Here is a 9,476-nt window from a genome sequence, read left to right as displayed (position 1 = left end):
ACTTACGTCAATTCGTACCAATGAAATTCGGCGGTCACCCCACCATGAGGGCACTGCTCTTAAAGGGGTCGCGCCATTTAGGAAGGTTGAGAACCACTGCTTCACGGCCCCCAGGGTGGCCCCAGCTGTGCGCCTAGGCTTAGTCACCAACCCCCTCTCCTCCTCCTCCCCTCTCACCTCCCCGCCCCGACTCTGGCGGTGCGCAGATCCCGTACCCCGAGTTGGAGACGCTTGGAGTCTGGGACTACAGGCGAAGGCGCCGGGGGCTTGGGGGGGGCGGGGGACGGGAAAGGGGAGGGGGGAGAGGCTGGAGACGCAGAGTTGGGGTCTGAGATGGCCCGGGCCGCATCCCCCCATCCCCACCAGGGTGTCCGCGCCCGCAAGGCCACCGGGTCAGCGCGGACCAGCTGCGAGGCCCCGGAGGCGCGGGTGGGACATTAAGGCCGGGCCTGAATGGGGCGGCAGCGACGGGCTCTGGGAACGCCACCAGATGACACGCCGGCAACCGGGCCATTTTCCCCTTAATTGCGGGGCCGGTGGGTGCACCGCGGGCCGGGAGGTTCCAATCGCGCCTCTAGGACGCTGCCCGGACGCCGCTGGTGGGTTTTGCGGTGCCTTTTGTGTTGCTTTTTAAGTCCTACATTGGCAGCGGCTCCGTAAATATATTCAGAGTTCCCCCTCAAGTTGCCTTTTAACCGGAGTTCCCCAACTTATTTCTTGGCTCTTTCGGTTGACATGGTACAAAGAAAAGTCAAGCGAGCATGTTGCTGAATTGCAGTGTCTCGGGGCACCTCCACATTCAACGCTCCTCTGCGGCCGCTGCCGAGTGAGCCCGCACTCAATTCGATTTTCCTTGCTGTTGGGCACATTTAGGAGCGCTTCTATTTGTGAAGTTCATTTTTAGGCAAATGTATTCAAGAGCTGATGGGAATGAATAGGACCGTGTGTCAGCCGCCCCTAATTGGGATTAAAGCACTTAGGAGCATATGCAGAGAGTGACAGAAATTCTCAGGTTGCATTGTGTTCAGACTTCCACCCGCTTGGACGCTCCTCCTCCAAGGGAGATTTATAAAGCTTGCCGGGAGAAACTGAGGAAAGAAAAGCGAAACGGAAAAGAACCCGGCTAATGGCTCGCGGTGGGGCCGCGGTTCAGCAAGTGGTGGTGACAGCTTCGGAGAAAAGACGCTGGGGGATAATTGAACGCGGGCGGGGGAGCGGGTCTGAACTCTTTAATCAGAAAGGCGGAGAGTTAAAAGGCGAAATAAAGATGTTCTTGAGATTCCCAGACGGTTTTTTTCCCTTCCCCTTGAAGAGCTGCCTGTCTTTCTTCTTTATCTCTGCCTCCCACCCCCTCCCCCAAAGAATGTACCCTCTCTTGGGGCAATAATAAGAACAATTTGGTATTTGAATTGGGCGGGCGGGAGTGGGGGGCGGGGGGGGGGCTTGGAGGGGGAAGTCAAAAGAAACAAAAGTATCTTCTTTTGTATGTTAAAGAGAACTTCACAACCACTAAGTCAATGCTTTGTGTGTGTGTGTGTCTGTGTGTAAAATATACATACTCTATGTTAAATCACGAGCATAGGATAAATATTTGTATACATTCAAACTGTGTATGTAGATAGATAGTCTCTTGTAAATCTCCACCCTGAAGTGACAGGGGAAGGTACCAAGGCCTTTTAAAAGCTGAAAAATCAGCCTGGAGCTGAGGCTGGAACAGTTGTCTAAGCAAAGGGCAGTGACGGCCTCTTTTAGCCCCTGAGGAGCAGAGAAGCCAGAAATGACATATGAACACTGAAGAAAAGAATAGTGAGGGGGAGAACAGATAGCTCCAAAATCATCTGGATTTCCTTTTTTGTTTCTTAATTTCTTTAAATCCACCTGGGAACATAGGCTCCTTGGGGAATAGGAGATGGCTGACTAAGCTTAGGACCAGCCCCAGTGGTGAGCCCTGAGTCAAACATTTTTTTCTATCTTTTAATTCCTCACCAGACCTCAAACCCTGCTTTCTCCCCAGGCTGGCACATATCCTGGAGAAAGGACTTGTAAATCTGTCTTCAGAAGGCACAGAATTTCCCTTTAACCCATGACCCATTTTCAACTCTTAGAAAGAGGTGTATAACAGGAGGAAGCTGTCCTGGCAGATCCTTTCTAGCCCAGGACAATCCGTGAGTGATGGAAGTTCATGAAAGAGTCATTGTGATAGCAATAGGAAAATGTAATAAAAATATTTAGCTATGTCACAACTAAAAACTGAATTCAGGATCATAACCAGCATGTCTGAGTAACAATTAGTAAGTTCACTAGTAGGATCCTCTATACTCCCCTAATGTCACCACTATTTATGTTTGTCTGGGGTTTTTTTGGGTTTTTTGTTTTGTTTTGTTTTTTGTTTTTTATTGATTTCTGAGAGAAAGGGAGAGGGAAAGAAAGATAGAAACATCAATGATGAGAGAGAATCATCGGTATGCTGCCTCCTGCACGCCCTCTACTGGGAGCCAAGCCCACAACCCAGGCATGTGCCTTTGACCAGAATGGAACCTGGGACCCTTCAGTCTGCAGGCGGAGGCTCTATCCACTGAACAACAATGGCTAGAGCTCTGTTTGCCTATTTTAAAATGCAATGCCATCACTCATGTCCAAGACCAAATGACAATACATTTCAGGTTCCTGAAAGCATGCTTGAATTTTATGTATCCTTCATTTTACAGTAGGGATTCACATTTAGGTAACCTTTCAAATATATACATAATTACAACATAAAAATGAGGTAAATTTAAAAAGATGAATCTTTATGCACATACATTAAAACATTCTTGTTTGCTAAACAGCTTTGTTGAGATATAACCCACATATCATACAATTCACCCATTTAAAGTGTACAATTCAGTGTTTGGGTTGTTTGTCTTTTTATTTTTGACCATGCATAGATTTTTTAAAATAAATTTTTAAATGCCAGACACAAAACAGCCTGTTAGGTTTAACCATCATAACAACACTATATGGTAGATTTCAGTATTTATTTTTACCAATGAGAAAAGTTCAGAGAGGTTAAGAAGCTCGCTTAGGGTCACACAGTAAATAATAGAGAGCAGAATTCCTCCCACATCCTTCTGAGTTTAAAGCCTAGGCTATTTTGACTTGACCACACACATCCAAAAGGTTGACTTCACATATCTGCTCTTCTCCATGAGGATCATAAAGTTATCATGAGATATTCTAGTGGTTGAGAGAGTGGACTCTAGAGCCAGACTACTGGATTCAAATATGTCTCTGCTACTTACTAACCACTATTCTTCAGTTTCTTCATCTGTAAAATATGAGTAATAATATCTTCCTCTCAGGGTTATTAAGAGGATTTTAAAGATGTTGATGGAAAGTGCTTAGCATAGCACTCAGGACATAGAATGTACTCAGAAATGTTGGTTATTCATATTTTTATAATGATACCTATGCTTACTATTTTGCTGGGCCCTATGATAAGCTTCTGTACTGTTAGACTGGATGGTGTACATGATACATTAAATGGAACAGGACTTCTGACACCAGGGGCCACTTAGGCAGTCACATAAGACAGTCATGTGTACTTTAGGGCAACAAATAGTTGATCAGGGAAAGCCTCCTCACTTTATAGACATATTTCAGCTAATAAATAAAGAAGTTCGAGAATTCAGATATTAATGTTTTGCAACCCTTAGAGAAATAATAGATGCAGAAAATGATCATCAGTGATGGCTAGCATGACAATGGGCAAGCCATTTACATACACGGTTGGGCAAAAATAGGTTTGTAGTAGGGCAGGAGGGATCTAAGGCAGGCAGTGTGTGTGTATACACTGTCAATATTTCATTGAAATACATGAAAAAATATATATTCTTTTGTTCTGTGACCTTTTAAGAAATTATACCAACGATGAGCCAGAGAGAATGTGCTGAGTTGCAGAGTCTATGATCTCAATGGCCATCTGGAATCCTCACAGCTACAGTGGTGCCCCATCAGGCCTAAGGAACCACAGGCAGTGCCCAAAGCTGTCACAATAAAAAATGCTAATCCTGTGGCACTGAGCAAAATTCTTTCTCTTCCTCTCAATTGGAACAGAAGCCACTAAATGTGGATTGTGATGAAGTCCGTTATAAATAGCCTAAATTCATTTTATATATACAAAGACCTTCCTTAAAAATATCGATAAAGTTATTTTACATTCATCCCTGACCTTTGATGCCCTGCAGTTTTGGTTTTGAAACCAACAGGAAATAGGGGAGGCAGGGGGGAGAAGAAGTTTTCTGTATTTCTACTGAAATTAGGGGTAACATGTCCCTAACTGGTGTCCCAAGACACATCTACATCAGTGAAGGGCCTTATGTATTGTTATGGGTTAAGTTGTGTCCCCCTGAAATTTATTTGTTAAAATTTTAACCCCAGTTAACCTTAGAATACAACCTTATTTGGAGATAGGGACTTCACTGAAGTAATCAAGTTAAAATTAGGTTATTAGGTTGGGTCGTAACCCAATAGGACTGGTGTCCTTATGAGAAGGGGAAATCTGGACACAGATGTGAATATAGGGAGAACATCATATGAACATGAAGACAGCCATCTACAAGCCAAAGAGTGAGGCCTGGAGCAGACCCTTCCCTCACTGTCAAGGTCGTTCAGAAGGAACCAACTCTGCCAAAACTTTGATTTTGGACTTCTCACTTCCAGAACTCTGAGGCAACAAATTTATGTTGTTTAACCCACCTAGTTTGTGGTACTTTGTTACAGCCACCCTAGCAAACTAATCCAGGTACAAGCCTCAGAAACCCTTTCTGAAGAGTTGAAGCAGAAAAGGATATTAGGTAGTTCTGATTCTAAGCAATTGCCAGAAAGCCAGACCTGGAGGCTACTGCCCCAGGATAACTGCCCAAAGTAGTCCACAGCATGGTTCCACTGGAGACACCACAGCCACTGTACAGGACACAGATCACACAAATTGCACTGACAAGTCTGACCATGGACCTGTGCCACCGCTGCCTCAAGAAGGTTGATGCCCCTGCTGTTAACTTCACAAAAATTGACTACACAGAGACATTGTCTTTTTCACATTACTTCCAAATCAAAGTCCTGGGGTTGGCATCTGACTTAGATTCCAAACTGCTTTTCTATGCCCTAAAAACAAAAAGAAAGCTGAGAGAATGAACTTTTGACTTACAAATAGGGGAAGAAGGATATTCCTAGTCTTAGTTGAAGGGTCTCCGTAGATTCTGGTGAGGAAAAAAGGCATAATACAATTTCACTACATTGCCTTAGTCATTGTAGCAGTCTTTATATTCCTCCCAAGTATCCATTCTCCCCATATTCTAACACAGCAGTTCTCAACCTGTGGGTCGCGACCCCTTTGGGGGTCGAACGACCCTTTCACAGGGGTCGCCTAAGACCATCGGAAAACACATATAGAATTACATATTGTTTACAGTAGCAAAATTACAGTTATGAAGTAGCAACGAAAATAATTTTGTGGTTGGGGGTCACCACAACATGAGGAACTGTATTAAAGGGTCACAGCATTAGGAAGGTTGAGAACCACTGTTCTAACAGAACTCTGATTGCATTACATCACACTGGTTATATTGCTGTCTGGAACAAAGACTTGTGTGTCCCCAACCTCTTTGTAGCTAGATGTGGTTCTGTAAGTTCTGGTTAATGTGATGTAAGCAAAGAGTTGTCTTTGACTAAGAAGACAACTCAGCCCTCCTTTGCCTTTCCTTATGCCTGTACGCAGACATGATAGCTGGCACTGCAGAAGCCATCGTAGTCTATGAAATGACCCTGTGTATGGAATCCATGTGCTGAGGATGCCCAAACAGAAGACAGAAGGAAGCAGGTCCTAAGGATGACTCAGTGGAATCACCACACCAACCCTGGATTACCTATGTGTTGTCTTCTTTTAGGTGAAAATAAACACTGGTAGCTTTAAACCACTACTTTGGGTGTGTGGGTAGGAGGAGGCGAAGGGAAGAGGGTCTTACTACAGATGAAAGAAATTCCTAAGTGATACTACTGACAAATGAAACATGTTGGTATATTTCTTCTTGGGCTTTGTCTTTGTTTGTTTTTGTTATCAATAAATTGACTTTTTAAATTTCCTTGTAATTTATATTAGTTTTTATTTTGAGAGGTTTATAAATAAATAAACCATTTAAATTGAGATACCACTGATTTTATTGGAGAATAAAAATTTCAATTTATTATTACATCAGAAACCATTCTCCCGAAAACCGCCATTTAACTTTTTAAAAATAAAGAATCCAGTAAAACACTGCTGTGCATTCATGGATTTGTGATCAGTGGTATAAATTATGGACATTGTTAGTTGACTCAAGGTTTAAGTATATTTTAGTAGCTGCTTGATTTAAAAAAAACAGTAAACTATTTGCATAGCATCAATCTTCTTCAATTTCTTCGTTTTCAAAATTGAATTAACTCATTCATTCCTCATATCAAAGACAGTAGCTGTGTAACATATTTCAGGTTTCTCGGGGACAAGTAACAAATGCAAAACTGTGTTAAGTGCAGGAAATATGAGCAGGTCCCCATCACTAAACGTGAAGGAGATACACTTACTGGTTTCTATGTTCAGACTGAGCCATATTCTTATCAAACTTACCAAGTATAACAATATAATTTTACTACTGATGGTGACAACAGAGAACTTTACTTAATTTCAGCTCTTTTTGAGTCATGTGAAGAATTGAGTTGATTTGAGAGACAGGAATAATAAAGAAGAGAAATGGAGAGTGATAAGGAGATGATAAAGGGGCAACAGAGAGGAAAAGGAAGATAAAGGAGGGAGAAAAGCTGTTAGAATTCTTTACAATTAAGCAACAGAGAAAGATGTAAGGATTTTCTGATTAATATGATTGAAAACATGGGGAGAGATGGATTCTGCTGGTATAACATTCTGGGTTTAATACTTCACAAGGAAAATGCAATTAAGCAAAATATTTTTTTCAGATAACATTTAGTATCAGTGATGACTTAGACATTTCAGTGCCTACTAACCACAAAAAGAGTGGTTTAACAAAAAAGCAGCAACCAGTAAGCTACTCACTCCCTCATTACACCAGAGCAGAAAGGACATGTCTTGTTAAGATATGTAGCCAAATACAGTAATTAATAAAGTTGACAAGCTGAAAACAATTTTCAGGTTCTTGTTTCAATAATGACTTTTTGTTTTCACAAAACAATGATGCTGGGTAAAATAATACCAGTAGACAGCAAAAGGTTGGTTGCTTTTGTACATAAAAAATATCTAGAAAGATGTTTCACTTTTAATCTTGTACCTGGTTCTGTTGCCTTCACCCAAATTTGAATTTAGTTTTAGATTACTAATTTATAATTTTAAATATATAATAAATCACACATAACAAAAAATTTTATTCCATAGACTTGGTTTGTTTGTTTGTTTTTGTTAATTCTCACTGGAGATATTTTTCCATTGATTTTTAGAGAGTGTGGAAGGGAGGGGGAGAGACACACAGAGAGAAACATTGATGTGAGAGAGACACATTGATTGGTTGCCTCCCGGACCTGGGCCAGGGACTGAATCTGCAACCAAGGTACGTGCCCTTGACCAGAATCGAAAGTGCAACCCTTCAGTCCTTGGGCTGATGCTCTAACCCCTGAGCAAAACCAGCTAGGGTTATTCCATAGACTTGAACTCTCATTTTTACATTAGCTCAGTCATAGCTTAGAGAAGTTGTATAGTATTCCCAAAATAATACTCTTTGACTTTTCACAATTCTCCCAGTGATTTTTCTTTTCTCTTCAATGGCTAATCTCTTGTGGTAACTGTTAACACAATCATCCCCAGTGAATCAAATGTTCTGATATCTATGTTCTCCTGTAATGTCCTCTCACAAAGACTCTGGGCTTGGCCATGTGACTTGCTCTGCTCAATGGGACATCAGCAAATGCTGATGCTGTGACACCAGTAGAAACTTGATAAATATTTGCACATTTGGGCTTTCCTTTTAATACACTGTTGATTACTGTGTGAATAAGATCTAGTGGAGAGAAAGAGAGAAAGACCCAGCCCCCAGCTGCCCACCAGATGATTACAGCCACTTGAATGAGCCTAAGTGACACCAGCAATATTGGACTAGGAAATTCCAGTCCAAATTGCAGAATCATCAGTAAATAAATAGTTGTTCTATGCCTCTAAGTTTCAAGGTGGTTAGCTATTCAGTATCTGGTAGTGATGTATTTCCCATAAGTGAGTGCAGTTAAATGCAAGATAAATTAATGGGGGATTGCCTTTAACCACAAAAAGAGTGGTTTAACAAAAAAGCAGCAACCAGTAAGCTACTCACTCCCTCATTACACATGATCAGCTGTACAATTGTGAGAGGGCAACCTATTTAGAAAAGAGATGGCCAACAAAATGGGGATTGTGATTGATCACAAGTGTAGAAAACACTTTAATATGTTCACCCAACAGCCATTGTCCTCACTTCTTTCTTTCTTTAAAATATATTTTTATTGATTTCAAAGAGGAAGGGAGGGGGAGAGAGAGAACTATCAATGAAGAAAAAGTCATTGATTGGCTTTTTCATTGATTGGAATCGAGCCCACAACCCAGGCATATGCCCAGAATCAAACCACAACCTCCTAGTTCACAGGTTGACACTCAACCACTGAGCCACACAGCCGGGCCCCACTTCTTTTTTGCTTACAGAACCCTGAGTTTATCCTACATAATGAAAGCCTAATATGCTAAGTGTCAGACCTTTCATTTGACCATTTGACCAGTCACTTTGACATGCACTGACCACCAGGGGGCAGACGCTCCAACTGGTAGGTTAACTTGCTGCTGGGGTCCAGCTGATAGGGACTAGGTGAAACAAGCTGGACACACCCTGGAGCCCTTCTGAGGTCCCTCCCCTGCCGGTCATGCACCAGTGGGGTCCCTTGGCCTGGCTTGCGCCCTCTCGCAATTGGGGACCCCTCAGGGGATGTTGGAGAGCCAGTTTAGGCCCGATCCCTGCAGGCCAGGTTGAGGGGCCCCACCAGTGCATGAATCCGTTCACCAGGCCTCTAGTTTGTGTATAAAATTGGTCAAGGGCTTTAGGAATGCTAAGTCCCTCCAACTCCCAGGAAGTGAATCTTCAATCATAACAGTTCCTTTCCTCTTGTGAATGGTTTAGCAATGGGCATGTGAGACAATTCTGGCCAAAAAGACATGAGGGAAAGTCTTCTGGAGATACATGGGAAAGGTTTATCCTGGTCTTAAAAAGTGGTGTCCAAAAGGAAAGAGTCTCCATTACTTCTCTTTGAATGTTGTGTGAGGATGAGATTCATAGAGTAATAGCAATCAATCATGAGAGAACAAACCTGAGGGCAGGAACCCAACATGCTAAGGAGGCCAGAGACTTGTCATTGTGAGCCATTGAGTTACCCAACCTTAGAGCAGTTCTGCCTTTAGATAATTAAGTAATGTC

The sequence above is a fragment of the Myotis lucifugus genome, unplaced genomic scaffold (assembly GCF_000147115.1).
Source record: "Myotis lucifugus unplaced genomic scaffold, Myoluc2.0 scaffold_161, whole genome shotgun sequence".
Classification (NCBI taxonomy): Eukaryota; Metazoa; Chordata; class Mammalia; order Chiroptera; family Vespertilionidae; genus Myotis; species Myotis lucifugus.
The sequence above is the reverse complement of the archived record's forward strand: the minus strand, read 5'-3'. Positions refer to the sequence as shown.